The sequence below is a fragment of the Barbatula barbatula genome, assembly GCF_947034865.1.
Source record: "Barbatula barbatula genome assembly, chromosome: 16".
Classification (NCBI taxonomy): Eukaryota; Metazoa; Chordata; class Actinopteri; order Cypriniformes; family Nemacheilidae; genus Barbatula; species Barbatula barbatula.
In genome coordinates this window covers 19,618,385-19,635,655 of record NC_136779.1, presented here as the reverse complement: position 1 = coordinate 19,635,655, position 17,271 = coordinate 19,618,385, and the positions used below count along the sequence as shown (strand labels likewise).

The 17,271-nt window shown below is 39.3% G+C and overlaps 1 protein-coding gene and 1 long non-coding RNA gene across 6 annotated transcripts in view; one reads left to right on the top strand and one right to left on the bottom strand.

Annotated features, from left to right (window-relative positions):
• The window catches only part of LOC306905995 (sulfotransferase 1 family member D1-like), a 32,451-nt gene that overhangs the window by 14,498 nt on the left and 682 nt on the right, over positions 1-17,271 (bottom strand). Inside the window, exon 1 of one of the 5 annotated variants that reach the window (XM_079477032.1) lies at positions 5,536-5,941. The exons of the other annotated variants lie outside the window; for them this stretch is intronic. The gene's annotated coding sequence lies outside the window, so the exon portion shown is untranslated. Of the gene's footprint in view, positions 1-5,535; positions 5,942-17,271 lie in introns of those variants that run through there. 5 annotated transcript variants of the gene reach the window in all.
• On the top strand, positions 2,074-4,980 carry LOC306905997. The gene is made up of 4 exons (XR_013787795.1): positions 2,074-2,285; positions 3,710-3,744; positions 4,311-4,404; positions 4,590-4,980. It is a non-coding gene; the product is annotated as an uncharacterized lncRNA (long non-coding RNA).

The window sequence follows — 17,271 nt, the reverse complement described above, 5'->3', positions numbered from 1 at the left end:
CGTGTGTGTGTGTTTTTTGAGACTCTCCTGGCAACGCACTTGGGTTGTCGTACTCTTTAGCCAATCAGATTCAAGCTTACCATGCAACCAATCACAACCCACTGAGGGTGCAGGACTCGAGGAAACGGCTCTGCGCAACTTTAGTGCAGTTTGGCTCAAATACAACAGAAATGACGCATCACCCTCACCGCACGTTAATCACATTACGATCTTTTCCACGCTTGCGCAGCTTCGTGGGTACAATTTCTTATATTTTTTACTTTTAAATAAAATACATTACTCAATTTACTTCGCTGCTGTCCACCTGGTCTCATTTCACTATGTGTTCTGTCAAGTCAGTTTGAAATACTCTAATGTTTCCCCTGACTTTGTAGTTCTTTCTTCATGTAAATGAATATAGTTAGTTATACATACATACATAGCGAAGTCCTTATTCGCTTCTGTAAACGCCATTGAAGGGATTATTTTACTGATAGATATATTAGCCTATATAGACACATACTAATAAATTACTACATTTAAAGTTAACTAGTATTATCAGATTTTAATAAAAACGACACAAAGCGTCTTTGACAATACTACTGACCTCAGATAGAAACACGGTAAGGTAAATAGACATGATACAGCAATGAATCGCAAAATGGGAGGAAACTGAAGATTTGCAGTCGATAAAAACACTCTATTCCACATGTAACCAAAAACATGTTCATGTAACAACTCTATTATTTTGGATTGGCAACCACATAAACTGTCAAGTAGTGAACTATACTACTCTAAGAATTTAACTGGTTGAGGTGGCCAAGTATGAACCAGATTCCGGTCAAAGAATCAAGAGTGAAGGAAGACATTGCGGCTTTGTTTGGCAATCCTATTTATTCCTGTTGCCACTATGATTGAACATGTGGGTTTGTTCTACAAAGGAACAAGAGAAATAATAACAATTACAAAATATCAATAACCATCGCTAACATTGTTGGCAAAGCCAATAGCGCTTATAATGCAAATATGCACAGTACAAATGTATAACCTACATCTCCACCTGAACCCTAATACAATGAACACCACATATAATAATATTTAGGGTAATATCTTATCACAAGTAGTAATGTGCAAACCCAGTTGTAGCAGCTACATGTAGCGTTAGATTAGAAACATCGCGGCAATCACGTCCGCAAATAACCGCTAAAGCGGAACAATACAAACAATGTAAACATTCGAAACAGCAATAGCATACATAATACTGATTTCAACATTGTGCAAATAAATGAACACATTACGGAAAAGGAGCAGCCACATGAACAAAGGATGAAACCTTTACTGATAGGTCACACTAATACTGGTCCGTCTGGGAAACACTAAAAACACTTTAGTTCCTAAGGCAGGCTTTCTGACATAAACACATATCGTAATGGTAACGTAAGCAACGTTTAAAAACATAAAAACAGACTCTCCGTGAACGGTTAAACTATGTAACGTTAGCCTACAAAACAAACTATGTGCCGCCTGCACAAAAGCTGCGCAGAGCCTTTTTCCTCGAGTCCTGCGCCCTCAGCGGGTTGTGATTGGTTGAATGGTAAGCTTGAATCTGATTGGCTAAAGAGTAAAACAACCCAAGTGCGTTGCCAGGAGAGTCTCAAAAAACACACACACACGTCCAAGGCGATTCACACGTGTGTGACGATTTGTACATTCGCATAACAATACAAACGTGTACATTTTAACTTTTCGAAAGTTTTGTGCGCAGTTGTATGTTTGCGAAACGTACTTTATGAGAAAATAGTTTTGTTTTACGCACGTGAATTGCTTTTCGTAAATGTAAATATATACTATGTGCACGTAAATTAGGTTTTATGCATGCGAAACTGTTTACGCATGTGTCCCAACAAACAGGTGACGTCTGCCAGACGTGCAGATCATGTCTATATTAAGTCGGTCTGTCCAGGACCATATCTGTACGTCTACACGACATGCAAATCTGGTCAGTATCTGGACGTCGGACAACGACCCCTCTTTGACGTAGATATTAAGTTCAATATTTACGTATAGCTAGGGGGGGGGTCTGTGGACGTGCAAAACTGCTGACATCCATTGGCAAATATAACATTAGAAAAACACACTATTTTTAAATAATAATTAAGTAGGCGTTAGATAAATGCTTAGGTTGAAAGAAGGTGTATATAAGTTTACTTTTTAAAATATATAAATTTGACAAATGCCCGCGAAACCAGGCAGCTCGCGCACGGACTGACTGAGTGGACATCACCAGTACTGCAAGTGTTGTTGAGGTAAAGTTCTTTTAAACTTGACGTTAACCATTTTATTTAGATTTTTTTAACTCAAGTCCACTAAAATGACATCTACACATACCAAGACTGTAAATGATAAAGTTAACTTATTTCAGGATAGAGGGTGATTGTTCGTTTTTCTCTCTTAGTCTGAGGGGGAACTGTTTGATCGTCACCGATTACACGCAGCGAAACTTCACTAGTGAACGGCTATACAATCGATGAACTGTCTTTTCCGTTAAATGCCAAGTTTAGTTGGATTTCTAACAAACTGATTGTCCGTCTAACGTTACCGTTTGTCGTTAAAGTCGTTGTTACAGTGTGTTACACCATTTGCGCTAATGGGGCAGCTATACAAATCCGAGTAAGCTCTTCTGTTAAAGCATATGTGACTGGGCATAAAATCAAGTTTGAGCTAATTCACAGTTAACTGCATCTGAGCAACATGTTGTGTTGATAAGGGCTGTGAGGATTAACCGTGCGATTCTTCAGTTTTTCAACGATTTACGGTTTAATGCCGCCACATTCGAAAGTCAGAGGGCGCTGTCGCGCAAGCACTCCAAATAAGCGCCACGGGCACACCGAAGATACGTGTCTGAAACCGCAGACTCCTTCACTATTCCCTATACAGCGATTGACATTTCAGTCCACTATATGGGGAAGAAGTGAATGAAATTGAGTGAAGGATTTCGGACACAGACGTAATATAACCTGCGTCTGACAGCACTGTCGCGGCCATTTGACATAACGGTAATCTCACACTGTGGCTTCATGTAGGCCTATTGCTTAATAAAATGTTAAGGTTCATTTTCACCTTATTTGTCACGTTTTTTATTAGTTTTTAATAAAGATAACAAACAACAGTTTTCCATGTTCAGTAACTTTAATGTTTATTAAGTTTGATACAACTATTTAATATTTTTTAAATTAAGCATCACTGTCTATGACATTTATTTAATGTTTGTCCTCAAAAACATTTCCTGTTATGTTGCTTTTGGGCTCGACTGAATTTAGGCAATCTGCTCTTAATAAAGATATGCAATGGTTTATAAACCAAAACACGGCACAAAACCCGCAAGTTTTATTTACACACGGTTTAGAGCAAATGTTTCAGTTTTTCAGCTAATTAAAAAGCACTTAATAAGAGTTGCCAATATTCCTTATATTCACTTTACCCTGTAAAATTAATTGTCTTCTCTGGGTTTTTTTTCAGTGTCATTTGCCCTCTGATTTTTTGTAAGTGATCAATCAAACAGTCACTCTTGTATTTCTGATTTGCCTTGTTCTTAACATGCAGTTAATTATTGATTAATTTATTATTAATGATCAATAAAAACTTAATGCGTATTAATTCCCAAAGACAATTAAAATTTCTCACTCCCATTCATGTTTCTTCTTTTTCTCCCTTTTGCTTGTGTCAACAGAAGCTACATACACCCAGCCCAACGTCTTTGACTTAGTAAGTACATGTTTTGATTAACCTCAAAGACAACTGAATACATTTTTTATTAATATTGCTGTTTGTGATATCTCACTCTTATACCATGGATCCGTCTGAATCGTTGATTCTGATTGGCTAGAAGGCATCCATCTCGTGTAGGAGTGTATATAGTCATGCCTTCTTTCAGACGTGCATTCTCCTCCATCTCCTGGAGTTACTATTTGATGTACTCCGGTTCAAACTAATTGTGCTAAAATAAAAAAATGAAGATCCTCTTTTCTTATGACATTTGTTTTTTTAAAAGATTTTTTAAAGACTTCTTATTTGGGAATGCCATTTTGTTTAGCTCAATCTTCTGCACTTCCACTTTCAAAAACTCAGGCACCATTTACTGCCATTACAAAGCTAAGAAAAGAGGATCTATTGAAAGATTGAAAGGCATGTACACCTAGGATGGCTTGAGGATTAGTAAATTATGGGAAATTTAAATTTTTTGGGTAAACTATTCCTTTAAACCCATATTCAATGATCCAAATTTCAATGATTAAAATTTTGACCTAAACTTGTAACTGAATTTCTTCCAGGATCTTCAGTAACTGTCTCATGGCCCGTTTTAATATAAAGGGAAAAAAGACAAGATGGCTCTGGAGATGACATGCATTGACAGAGCAATTCTAGGTAAGCACAGACCATGACAAAATGTGCAAAAGGTCAGATGTTTCAATCCATAATGGATTTGCTCAGTGCAAAATGTACAATTGCAGAACAAAAAGCACAATTTTCTTATAATGTAAATGTGTACTTTGTAAATGACTACAGGCTGCCTTTGCATATTTATATTTTTTGTCTTTCTACTTTTACAGCTCCAGTAATGAAGTGGAGCAAGGAATGCGACGGAGGAGATTAGAAAAAAAACCCCGGACAACTGAAGCATGCATCAAGATTGGAAGGAGGGGACACACACAATAAAAATAAAGAGTTCTAAAACATGGATAGTATATAATACAGTATAAATGTAAATATAGTTTATTATTTATTGTTTTTAAATGCTATAGGTTTTTACACACACAAATTACATAGAGACTTCTAAAGAGTTCCAAAGCATATGAATGACTGTTTTCTATTTTTAAATGTTTAAATGTACACAACCAAATAGAGACTTGATAAAGCATGCACCATCAAGAGAGGGAGGGGGGACACAAAGTTCATTGGTCCTAAGGTATATGGATTACTGTTTATTTACGTTGTTTTTAAATGTACAACCACATAAAGACTTCCCATTAAATAAATACGTTTTAATTGAACGCAAAGTGTGTCTCTTATTTTTGTTAAAATGTCTAAAATGAGTCTGCAGTTGACGTTATAAGACGTTGAAAATAAGTCCTCAATGACCACATTTGAACTAAATTTGAACTTTGTTAAGACGTCCTATCGACGTCAATTTTGGACGTGCAGAAGACGTCAGAAAAAGACGTCAGAAAAACTTTCATTCTGGCTCCTCAGGGGACGTCTTTTCAACGTCCGACAAAGACGTTGAAATGACGTCGTTTCGACGTACTTTTGCTCAGTGGGGTGTATCTTGTTTTACGCATGAATAATTAATGAGACTAAAATCGCTCCATAGCACGCGGCTAGCGCAATTAGCGATCTTTTATGAGCATTTTAAACAACATAAAACAATCTGAATCCCTGTCTATGTGGTATCAAACATCAAGAATCAAGGTCTTTGGTTTTAGATGAACGGTATTTTGCGCACTAACGGAACTGACACAGTCAGCATAACACTCGCATTATTATAAGCATCCTTACCGGAGGTATCTTGAGGAGTTCGCAGTGTCAACGCGGCTTAACAATTGTTCACAGTTGTTCTCTCACAGCTTTAAACCAGTCCCTGATGCTTTCTAACAACGTCTTTGCCGGAGGAAAGGTGTGTTTTTTCCTCATTTAGAACATTTCCTGGGGTGTATGTGCTACCCTCAGGCAGAGTAGAGAGTTGCGCTCCCCACCCAGCACCAGACGTCATTTTGACGTCTTTTTTGGGGCTAAATCAAGTCGGCCCGTCCATGCCGTCTTTCAGCCCGAATATCGACGTCAAAATGTGGTCTTTTTTTGGTCCGTCTGTATTTGACAGTCAGGCCAGCCTCCACTTTGAAAAACACGGTCAAGTCAGCCCTCACGCGGTTTTGTTATGGGCGCATATATCAGACACTACGGTAAAGATAGTAGAATGAGTCTGTGGAAACTAGAGGTTTTCTTTAAACATCTGTCTAAAGTCATAAAAAACACCTGTCTAAACTTAACAAACAGCATATAATAGACATTTTGAGTGCTTATAGTAGGAAAATTCTGCTTTCTATTGTCTTGATATTGTAAAGTGGACAATATGAGGTGTCCTGTCACCCTAAAGTAGAATGAGTCTGTGGAAACCAGAGGTTTTCTTTAAACATCTGTCTAAAGTCATAAAAAACATTTGTCTAATCTTAAAAAAACAGCAGAGAATAGACATTTTGAGTGCTAATAGTTGGAAAACTCTGCTTTCTATTGTCCTGATATTGTATAGGGGACAATAAGAGGTGATTTACTGTCACCCTGAAGTAGAATGAGTCTGTGGAAACCAGAAGTTTGCTTTAAACATCTGTCTAAACTCATAAAAAACATTTGTCTAATCTTAAAAAACAGCTTATAATAGACATTTTGAGTGCCAATAGTAGGAAAAGTCTGCTTTCTATTGTCTTGATATTGTATATGGGACAATATGAGGAGGTGTCCTGTCACCCTAAAGTAGAATGAGTCTGTGGAAACTAGAGGTTTTCTTTAAACATCTGTCTAAACTTAGTATTTATAGGTAAAATGATTTTCTTGATACTGTATGTAATACATTATGTCCTCGATGTAGTATTTGAAGGGGTGTTAATATCCTCAAAATTATACTTAAAAAATGTTACCAATTAAAATTAAAGTAAGAATAATTTGTTAATTGTTAAAGTAAACAATTGAAAGTCACAGCAAGAATTAAATGGTTCTTGTCTTAAAACATTGATTGTAAGATGTCATTAAACTAACAAATCAGTGGGAGACAAAAGAGCACTTTTATTTTGAAATGTTCTCGCAATTCTAAGAAGGTCCTCTCGTGCTATCTTTACCGGAGTGCCTCATATATGCGCCCGTAACAAAACCGCGTGAGGGCTGATTTGACCGTGTTTTTCAAAGTGGAGGCTGGCCTGACTGCAGTTAAATACTGGTGCAAGTTTAGACGAAAATGGATGTCAATATTTTTTCTTTTGCTCCGTCTAAGGGTCCAAATTTAGACCAAAAACAGACGCAGAATCGTTTTGTCTTTTTAAAAGGTTGATTTGTTGCTTACAATATTTTTACACATATTGTTACAGATAATGTTAAATAAATATAAAGATATATTTAAACAAAGCGATGGCAAGTGCAGGTTAATGTCCACTATCACCAGCTTATTTGCGTATCGTTGGATTGCTTTAATATTTACTATAAGTACCGCAAATGGTATTTATCTTTAACATGTTCTCTGTATGGAACTTTACATCTGATCTTTGTAAGTCCCGTTGTTATTCTTATTGTGTACTGCTAGTATACGTAGAATACATGGCGGAATCTTCCCAAAATGCAATGCGCAATGACGTAGTTTCATGAACTCATGGAGCTGCAGCGCAGACTAATTTTTTAATGCGTTTACTTTTTTGGTCATTTGGTAGTATATCACAATGTATAATCGTATAAATGTACAATAAAATATCCCAAAATAAAAAATATATTATATAAAAAACTTCTGTCAGAAGTTCTTGCTCGCATGCCGAGACGGCGAAGCTGGGGTCTGTGACCATGGTGACTGACCATCGCGCGCACACCGCCCTGACTGACTTCTCTGTTAACACCACGTACTGCCGTTTTTCTGAGGTAAAAATATTTTTACTTTATTTAAATTCATTCTAAAACATGAGCCCACAACTAAACAAATAACATATTATGTACAAAAGTAATAATAATAGTTCAAATTAATTAAGAAATAAACTCTCTTCTCTATTTTTTCAGTGACGATTTTCAAGTGGTGAACTAATCCTGCATTTTCTCAGTCTGTTTCGCATGGTTTAAATAGCCTAACTAAAAATCGACACTAACACTGCTGCTCCCCAGTTTATTTCTAATATGCCTAAAAGATGCAGAAGATAGTGAAGTCAAAACGGCATTAATTGTTTCAATTTCTCTATTTATTTAAAATACGAGACAGTGTTCCACAAAATAACAAAACAGGAAAGTAACCAAACAGCTTATATTGTGAGTTGACGAAAGTCATGGCTTACTTTTAACTGAAACAGAGGATAAAAACATTTCTTGTATTGGCTACTACGTAGAAATAAACCATGTATCAACTCTAATTACTTTTATGCAGTGAAAACAACACAAGTGTATCTTTGTCATTACAGATGCAGTCTGTGGGACAGCAAGGCCGCCGAACACACGATAACCAAAGCCGTGGGAGACCTTAAACATGCCCCTGATGATCTGGCGGTTGTATTTATTTTGGTTTATAATCGATTTACAATTATTTGTATGTAATAGTAATAAATGTTTTGTTGTTGCTTACTTTTTTGTCAGTTGTCTTACTTTAAAATTATAATAATGTATGATGAAATAATGAATTTATGCTTAATTCAAGTCTAAAAAATACCACGACTTTACCTCGACCAAATAGTCTTAAAACGGACGTCTTTTTAAAGGCGTCTTTAACAGTCCCAGTTAAATAAAGATTAAAATAAATGAGTGGTGATTGAATTGTTTTTTTTGTAAACCTCTGTGTATGACTAGTCATATGTTTCAAGAAGGTGGAGGACCTGTTTCTTGTACCAGTTAACTTACTGTAGCTTCGTTTATGCCTCTAAAATAAGTGTGAATTTATTTTGAAAAAAAACCCACAACAACCACATTTGGACTAAATCTAGACCATATATAGAGGTCATGTGTACGTCAATACTGGACGTTCGGTAGACGTTGAAAAAAAGACGTCATCTGGCGTCACAGTCTGCACCTGCGGGTAACCCAAATTGGACGTGCAAAAATGACGTACAAAAGACTCTTTCTCTTTGGGACCAGAAAACAGGAATGATATCATCCTCATCTGAGGACTGATCAACTTCTCTTGGGTCACTGCGAATGTTCTGGCGTGTCTTGTGGCGCTCGAGTGGTTTGGGTTCTTCTTCTGGTGTTACATGGAGGAACCCACATGGGAGCAAGAGGTCTCGATGCAATGTCCGCCGAGGGCCTTCTCCGGTCTCTGGTTTTACTGTATAGACAGGGAGGTCTCCAGCTTTCCTCACTACCACATGGACAGTGGACTCCCATTTATCAGCGAGCTTGTGCTTTCCACGAATACGTACATTCCTGACAAGTACTCTGTCTCCGAAGTCCAGAGCAGAAGGAGTCACACACTTGTCAAATCTTGTTTTAATCTTTTCAGCTTCCTTGGCAGCACCCCGTGTAGCTATTTTGTAGCTCTCCTTGAGATGGGATTTGAGGTGCTTTACGTACTGGGAGTGTGACTTGCTCTTCTTTGACAGGTAAGCCGAATGCAAGATCGACCGGCAGGCGTGGCTGGCGTCTGAATATTAGCTCATACGGGGTGAACCCAGTCACTTTACTCTGGGTACAGTTGTACTCGTGGACCAAAGGATCCACGGTTAAAACGTTCCACCGGGTTGCCCCTTGGGTGGTATGGAGTTGTTCGAATTTTCTGTATGCCTGCAATGTCACACAGTTGTTTGATTTGCTGCGACTCAGGACCTTGGTCGGTGTGCAGTTTCTAGGCAATACCATAATGGACGATGACATTTTCCCATAAGCACTTTGCAACTGTTTGAGCCTTTTGGTTTGGTGTTGGGATAGCCACTGCGTACTTTGTGAAGTGATCTTTGATCACAAGAATGTCCTTTGTGTTACTTCTGTCCGGTTCAATGGACAAGAAGTCCATGCAGACCAGTTCAAGCGGTCTTGTTGACATGATGTTCACTAAAGGTGCTGCCCTGTCAGGTAAGGTTTTCCTGAGCACACACCTGTTACACTTCTTGACTTTCCTCTGAATGTCAGAGGCCATCCTCGGCCAGTAGAATCTCGCTCTGACCAAGTCTAGCGTGCTGTCTTTTCCCATATGACCCATGTTTACCACATTTTTTAGTGTTTTTCTTATTTTCCCCTGTAAAGCTGCTTTGGAATAATGCAAATTGTGAAAAGCGCTATATAAATAAAATTGAATTTAATTGAAGTAGGTCCGGAAAGCAAAGCTCTCACAGCGGGTGGTGGTTTCTCGTCATGCTCAATCTGCGAGATGACATATTTAATGCACTGGTCAGCTCTCTGTTTGTCTCTGAGATCTGCCTCTGATAGGTGCGGGACGATGGGAAGCCCTCCAAGCTCCTCTTTCTGCTCAAAGCTGTCAGGTACAGCCCCTCCAGAGATAGCAAGGCTCTCGACGAGGGAGATAGTTCCATCTCTACCCATTCCATCATTGGCACAATAAATAAGTTGTCTCTCACAGATGGCACGAACAACCCCTTGATCCACAGCCTCAATGTTACCTGGATCTGATAGATGGTGTTGTGTGAACTGGTGGATCCTGTCCCACTCTTTTTAAGATGAGGGGTCGCAACGCAGGTCCCCATGGGGACGTCACAATAGTGCGTCAGCATCTCCATTCTGCTTTCCAGGGCGGTACTGGAGCTAAAAGGAGAAGGTAGAAAGAGCAGCTAACCACCTGTAGCTGGTTGCATCGAGTTTGGCTGAAGGAAGTATGTACGTAAGGGGATTGCTGTCAGTGACTACTGTGAACTGATTGCCATAGACGTAGTCACTGAACTTCTCTGTTACAGACCATTTCTGCGCTAAAATCTCAAGCTTGTGAGCTGGATAACGGGACTCACTAGGCGATAACCCTCTGCTCGCATAGGCGATTACACGCAGCTGTCCATCCTGCTACTCGTTGACTTCGATCTGATAGTAGCCAGACTTTAGATCTAGGACGCTGAACCACTTGGAACCGGAGAGTGCTGTGAAGGTGTCATCCATCCTCGAAAGTGCATAGGCGTCTTTCACCATCTGCAGGTTCAGTTTCCTGTAGTCAATAGAGAGGTGTACCTGGCCTTTCTTCTTCCTGACTACAACAATTGGAGAGGAGAATGGAGACTCACTTTCACAAATCACCTCAGAAGCTCTTGAAGATGTTGACGAACAGCTTCTACATCGTGTGGGTGTATTGGCCGAGCTCTGAGTTTGAATGCTCTCTGATCGGACAGTTTGATGTGATGCTTGACTTGTCTGTCCTTCCAAAGTCAGTGTCGTTCTGGGCGAAGACCTCAGGCATGCTATTACATTTTCGAATAATTCTGTCTTTCCATTCTGGAGGGACCAGGGACTCAACAAAGTCAAAGGCTATGTCAGCTGCCTTGGAAGGTTCTGGTTCAGATGGATTGGTCACGCTCTGTTTGTGAGACAGAATGGCCTGGATTGAACTGAGCTCAGCAGTCACACTCTTAGCTGGGATAATAATGTTGTGTTCTGACTCATTTGAGACCACAACTGGTAGTATGACTGGTAGATCAACAAGGCAGGGCTTTACAAGCAGCCCTCCAGGCAGAGAAGAGGATGAAGGTACTCCATGATAGCAGACCTCTCAGTATGGAACTCTTTCACTGATGTCACTCCCTCCAGAACATCTGTTCCTCCAGCTGGAATGAGTTTTCTGTCTCGGCCTTGCATCCTCACCAGTCCAATGTTACTGTCATGGCTTTGTTCCTGTCGTAGTTGAAGTACTTTCAGTACCGTCCTGTAGCCGTTTGGGACAGAGTGGTAGCTTGCTGGACTTTTCTATTTGCACATACCATATGCTAAATCGAGTGTGTTTGTACCAACCAGTATCTGGTACCTTGAAGTGCAGCAGAAGACCTCACTGGGTACCGCTCATCTCCACTACAAATTAGAAAAAGAGGCTACAATTTACACGAGCTCACCAAAATTGGACTGTTGAAGATTGGAAAAATGTTGCCTGGTCTGATGAGTCTCGATTTCTGTTGAGACATTCAGATGGTAGAGTCAGAATTTGGCGTAAACAGAATGAGAACATGGATTCATCATGCCTTGTTACCACTGTGCAGGCCATTGGTGGTGTAATGGTGTGGGGGATGTTTTCTTGGCACACTTTAGGCCCCTTAGTGCCAATTAGGCATCGTTTATCCTCTGATGGCTACTTCCAGCAGGATAATGCAACATGTCACAAAGCTCCAATCATTTCAAATTGATTTCTTGAACATGACAATGAGTTCACTGTTCTAAAATGGCCCCCACAGTCACCAGATCTCTACCCAATAGAGTATCTTTGGGATGTGGTGAAACGGGAGCTTCGTGCCCTTGATGTGCATCCCACAAATTTCCATCAACTGCAAGATGCTATCCTATCAATATGGGCCAACATTTCTAAAGAATGCTTTCAGCACCTTGTTGAATCAATGTCACGTAGAATTAAGGCAGTTCTGAAGGCGAAAGGGGGTCAAACACAGTATTAGTATGGTGTTCCTAATAATCCTTTAGGTGAGTATATATTACACATCATTGCCATTGTTTTGTCTGAAGATGCACACCAGTAATGTTTTTATCAAAGGCATTCTAATAAAAGTTACTCAGTGAGCTTTCCTGTAGCTCAGTGGTTAGAGCATGGCGCTATTAGAGCATGTGTTCGATCCCAGGGATTGCACGACCTTAGAAACAAATGTATAGTGGATAAAAGCGTTTGCCAAATGCATAAAATGTAGATATCTGGCTTAAAATAAGTATTTTAAAGGGTGACTCTTCTTGCTCATGGCTCTTTGCCTGGCCATATCAGTAAAATATGGATGTCAATGACCTGTTAGGCATTTGGCAGACGCTTTTATCCAAAGCGTTAAATTATATATATATTAAAGGGATAGTTCACCCAAAAACGAAAATTCTGTCTTGATATATCCATACCTGTGTAAATTACATTGTTTTGATTAACACAGAAAGATATTTGAAAGAATGTTTGCAATTTTCACTTCCGGAACATCATTGACTACCAAAGATTGAATGGCAGTTAAAGGTGCCCCAGAACTGTTCGTTTTTCTAAATTCTTCAAAATCTCGTTTGTGTTCAACAGAACAACATTTTTTTATATATTTTTGGATGTTGTCCCAGAACTGAAAATTGCTAACATTCTTCCAAATATCTTTCTTTGTGTTCATCAGAACAAAGAAATGTATACAGCTTTAAATCCACATGAGGGTAGGTAAATGATGACAATTTTTATTATTATTCAACTATCTCTAAAATATAAACTGTTAGGTTCATTTGTAAAAGCCTCCAGAAGTCTTATTAAGAAAGTTTTGTTACACGACAGCAGGGACGTGCGCAGGGACGTGCACAGGGGGGTTGCTCAGGTCCATATGCCCTTCTCGACTCACGTTGCCCTCCCGAGGTGGAAAATAAGTAAATCAATCATGTACAATGAATGCAGAATTTCACATAAGTCTAGATAAAAACGCGAAAAGCCTCATTCACCTCCGTATTCGGGCAACGAAAGTGAAAGTCAGAAGAGGAAGGGCGAACTCTTGGGTTCAGCACTGCACGTGACCGGCACCTGAGCTGAGCCAGCATGAGCGGCCCTAGAAGGAGATTGTCGCGGTTATCGGGTGATACAACTCAACACCACACGTCTGGATTTCGGCCGGACAGTCCGGATTTTAAGCCCCCGCATCCGTGGCAGCCTCAAACCGGACACTCATTTGTCCTTCTTTTGTGCTGAATCGGCCTAAACAAAAACCGCTTTAGAACATTTATTGGGACGCAGCAGCATTGCGTCTGACGCCGTAAGATCTCCAGTCAAACAAATGATTGGCTGAAAGAGGTGTCAAATAAATATCTGATATATCATTGGTTAATAACGTAAACAAGCCTCCACGACGTGGAAGTGGAGTCCACGTGCTGGCTTCGTCACATCATAGCGGTAACTTGCTGAAACCTCTTTTAATCTGGAATGGACAAAAGAGCACAACTTTATATGAAAAGGCTGTAGAGACACTTTTCATGGATGTCGCTGTGAAGTGGACGTTTGTAGTCAAGGGACCTGCGACATGCCAGTGTGACCTGACGCCAATCGACCACAAAATGGAGCGACTACACCACCCTGGATACTGGCCAGGGACAAAATGGAAATTTGTATAACTTAAAGCACACAGGTTCACTTCAAGAAGCGGCAAGAGACGTGAGCATAGAAATATATATACTTTTATTTAAAAGATTCGTACACAATCATTGGAAATGAAGAAATATAAAATATGGGGATGGAAGAATGCCACCGTAAGCCAAACAAAACAAAAAATCCAAACAAAACAAAACCAATGCCAACCAGGCACAGTAAAAATAAGAGAAAAATAATAATACAAACAGCAAACACAAGCAAAACAAATTAAACTAAAGAAAAAAATAACAATAACATATGGTAAAGCAACAGCGCCTCCGGATAACTCTCGTAGCTCAAACGCGTGAGAACTACTCATTTGTAGGGGCACAGCCAATCTGTCAGTAATGCAATAAATGGTTAGATCGATTAAACCACATTACAATCCGGATAAACTTTCCAAATACATACCATGAAGAAACCCGATAAGCAACAACAAATGATCGTTTAAGCGGTTGCGGCTCATTCAGTCTGTAGGCGGAGTTTGTTTATGCAGACAGAGACATACAGAAATCATCATCATCCCAAAGTCTAAAAATAGAATGTTAGCGGGACGAGGTTTAACCCACGTACCGTGCACACCTGATCTCGTAACTCCGCGAATCCAGTAATCACACAAATGTTCGGGGGGGGACGACACGGTCGGTATGTTAAATACACACACAGCCAAAGCCAAAATATTAACTACGGACACCCAAGCTCGACTCCAGCTCACTCACGGTTCGCCTGTAAACAAAGCCTGTCTGGTGTCACCCCCAGCCAATCTTACATCACACCACCACACCCAGTACATTTACCTGGGGCGACGCCAACCAAATGCCAGTCACAAGGTTTCTCAACGCGCCGTTCTGCAAAGAACCGCTAGCGTTAATCTAATACAGGCTATAAATGACATAGTCGACATTCCTACATACCTGTTGGACGACCGGATGTACCGCAGAAGCAAGAAGGGCGGGACTAGTATAACAACCAACCCCTTTTACCTAGGATATATATTCCCTCCCCATATCAACGGATAGGACAGCTAATAATCGGCTCCACCAATTGGTGCCATGAAAAATGTATAAGACCTACCACACCAGCACAGAAAAACAAAAGTAACCGACGAGCTGCAGATACATCTTCCCTTAAGCTTAGGTCAAATATTCATTGCTAGACAATTTAAAAAAAAACAGAGTAGGCGATATGATGCACAAAATTGTATTGTAGTTGCGAGTACACCAGAGTCCTATGCAGTTATTCTTGCCTCACTTAATGCTGGAAAGTGTCCTCCTTTTTGGTGTTATGGAAATGGCCACTATTACGTTGTCAGAAAAGGTGAGTTTGTGATTTATAACAAACGAACAATCATCATCATCATTCATTTTGTGAAATGAATTAAAATCTTCATAAATCCAGGCTGAGTTTGCCACGTTTAGCCTAAATAATAAGACAGATAGCTTGCAGACAAGCAGCCTGCTACTATTTTTTGGTAGGTAGGCATTAGGCAAACTAAGCTACATGTCTGCTGATAGTTAGTTTCTCACATTTCGTTTGAGCAAGAAGAATAAATGATGGAAGCATTGCATCACATTAATTATTTTATTCTAAATGGTTAAATGCCTAATCCTATCACTATTTTGGATAATGTTTGAAGCCAAGATGCCCATGAAAGGGAGGCGGATTCAGGAGAGATATTTCAGGGAGTTATGTTTTTCTGTGTTATTATTGGTACTAGTTAAGGTGATTGAGTGCTGTATTTCAGTGTTTTACTTCTTTATATATATATATGAATAAAGATCCTGTTATTCTCAGTCCTTCATATAGCCTGTGAGGTTTTTTTGGGGGGTGGGGGGTTGCCCTTTTTTCAGGTCAGAGCAAATGCCCCTCAAAATTCCTGTGCACGTCCCTGCACGACAGACTTGAAATATTTAGCTCATGTTGTGTATATGCTGTACTTTCAACCCAGTTGCCAAAGTAAAGTTACACGATTCATTTACTGTAATAAAACAGTGTTCATAATGTACCGTACTAATCCGAAATTGGATTACTAGTTATTTTTTACCTTTTAACATTTCAAAGTGAGTACACAGTACAACCCTTCTAGGTGACTTTAACCTCTCCCATGCTCTCTCCCAAATATTAATCATTTTAAATATAAATAAGAGGAATTATAAGATTGCCTTTTTTATTATTTAGCATGCCACGAAGAAGGTACAGTTTTTGAGAACATATGGCTAGTCATTCGAGTCCATTCCTTCGTACAGAATCTCTTAAAGTCCTTCAAATGTTGATGCTCTGTTATCTTCAGTTAATACACTAATTTTCCATAGTGTTCAGATCAGGGACCTGGGATGGCTATGGCAAGATCTTGATTTTGTGTTCAGTGACACTTTTTTATTTATTTTGATGTTTATTTTGAACCAGTGTGCTGGAAGATCTAACCATGACCCATTATGATATTTCAGGTTTTTGATGCCATGTATCTGAACAAGATGTCCAGGACCTCTGATGTTCACAACAATAAAGATCTGGCGACATATTTACTGTGGACCTGGGCCATTTTTTATCCCTGTGTGCACCAAACCGATATTGTTTTATTGCTGTAAAAAATCTTTTTTTCATTTCATATGGCCATAGAACCCAGTCCTGGTTGGAGTTCCTGTACAGCAGATTGATATGGTAGAGTTTGGTTTTGAATGATAGCAGAAGATTTGTTTCTTGAACAGTGTCCCAAACAACTTGTGGAAGTAGGAGCAGTTTTCCTTTATTTTTATTAAATGCTTTCTGACCGTTCAACGGATTACTGCAATTTTCCATCTGTGCTCTTTGAAGAGTCTTTGGCCACTCAAACTCTTCTCCCTGCGGTGCATTGAGACAATATAGACACACAACCTGTTTCAAGCTGATTTTCTGGATCTCCAGTCCATTAAGTCTTCTTGATCATTGCCCTGATGTTGGATATTAGATTTTTCATTGTTTTAACTATTTTCTTAAAGCCATTTTGTATTTTGTGTAGCTCAACAGAACTATATTGCACATCAGAAGTACATTCTTTGGTTTTATCGATTGTGATAAAAGATTAAGGGGGTTTGGGCTTCGTGTTACTAATAATTATTCTCCTGTGAAACAAGAAGTCATGACTGGACAACAGTATGTCTTTAGTCACCTTGGTGTGCTAAGAAAATATACTGTAAATATCAATGGGAATATAATTGGGAGATAGCATAAGAATTTCTAAGGGTGCCAATAATTGTGACTATGGTGTAAAAGAGAAAAAAAATCTTAATTTTATCTTC